Genomic DNA, 2,063 nt, shown 5'->3' on the forward strand with positions numbered 1-2,063 from the left:
ATGCAGCTAGCCTGTCAGGCCAGGCCATCGGCGGGGATAAGTTCGATGCACCGTACCACACGTCACACAGCAGTACAAGTGGCGAGCAAACCCGTGGCCGGTTTTTATTGGACAAGTGGTACACGTGTTACTTATTTGCCACGCCTCTTCGTCAAATCGTAAACATCAACAAGACAAGACAACGCCCATTTCCATGCTTCTTTCTATTTTTGGCTAAATTAAAGTTCAGCTTTAACTCTTAATTGGCTGCTTTGGACGAACAATTGACACTGTGAAGATTGTCACAATGAATATTTTAAAAGACTCCGCTTTGGAAAATGTAACGAAAGGTAAGTTGAAATTTGGTGCGTAGATGTAAGTTAGATCTGCAATTATCATCTTCTTCAAAGCATTACCCCAGATACTTCGTTTGGTGTTGGCATAGTAAAATTTAGACCAAAAGCTTCAGTCTCTGTACTCTGTAGTCTGTATTTGGTCGTTCCGTTGAACTTCGTTGGCTCCACTCATAGTGAAATGTCAGAAATCGTTAAATAAATCCCCCGAATTCCTGTCTAAGTTACTTAAGTAAAATTAAACTAATGACAATTGTACTCCCTCATCCAAGGCAATAATAACATAATATTAACAGATATAGGCCTACACCAAAGGCAAAGGACTTTAATATTTTTTTTATCCACTCGCGGGCTGTGCTCTTGACCTTGTACAGATCATGATTTAACCCACTCACACTAATACAGGCGCGTAGCCAGGGGGGGCGGTGGGGGCAGTCGCCCCCCCAAAACGTCCCCAAAAAGAAAAAAAAGAAGGGAAAAAAGAGAGGAGAAAAGGAAAAGCGAAGGGAAGAAAGGGAAGAAAGGTAGCTTTGTGGGTTTTTCCTTTTATTCTTTTTTTTTTTTTTCAAAAAGAGAAACTCCTTCACTCTTGCTCTAAATTTATTTTGCTAAAGAGGGGGGCCGATAACATAAATAATAATACACTCACTATACACATATAAACTTCACACCGGGAGAAAGCCTTACCTTATTCTTGTTATCTATCCAGGCACTGTGACAGCTCTCTTACAACAGGTCCGCTACGACCGGGGGTTGGGTATGGAATCTTGTGGTTGAGTGGCGTGTGTAGAATACCGGTATATGTGTGTGTTGTATACAGCTGAATGCAGGTCTTGTGTTTGTTCGTCCCGCCGGTGGGTCATGTGACATCGTATGCTTAATAACTAATAATCCCGACTAATCCCCTAACACCATACTTCCCCCCACCCTAAAAAAATTTGGGTGGCCTATTTTCTACATAACTGAACATACTTAACATAAGGTATAACTCAACTGAACTTAACATAAGGTAACCCTAAACATAAAATATACACCAACATACATTTGTTTTTCCTCTTTTTTGTTTTCTTGATCACATGTTTTTCTTTCTTTTTCTCTTTTCTCCTTGATTTTTTCTTCTGTGACCTTTTTCTTTCATATTTTCTTCTTTTGTGATCGTTTTCTTTTCTTTCTCTGTGATCTATTTTCTTTTCTTACTCTTTCTTATTTGTTCATGAACATAAATACAACATAAATATATACATCAATATATACATCATTACCAAATCATAAAACATATTCTTACCTTGTCTCTGCCTTGATATAAATAAAATAATCTCACTGCGCCTATCTATGTACCTACGTAAAAATAAACAAATATTTAAATCAATGAATATATACATATGTGTGATCCACTAACTAACTCATCTATCTTTATTAATATATTGATATATATACAATAAGGGATGCATACAAAATTGGGTGATAAATTATAGGTGATATTATAGGCATTCGTTTTATATTTCTTGTATCGCATTGAAATACACATCCTATAAAATAAATCGATTTGCACAGTGGCAGGCAGAGACAGGTGCAAGGGAGTAGCATTGCCCTGTTATTCGAGGCAATAGAGCTCCCTTGCTTTAATCTGTCATAACCAGGATTGATAGTGAATTCAAGATGGACACATTCCGAGGGGGCGCTCACATGAAAACGTTTCGTAGGATGCCTCCCAGAACGGGTCGCTTTCTT

This window comes from Lytechinus pictus, chromosome 1 (genome assembly GCF_037042905.1).
Source record: "Lytechinus pictus isolate F3 Inbred chromosome 1, Lp3.0, whole genome shotgun sequence".
Taxonomy (NCBI): Eukaryota; Metazoa; Echinodermata; class Echinoidea; order Temnopleuroida; family Toxopneustidae; genus Lytechinus; species Lytechinus pictus.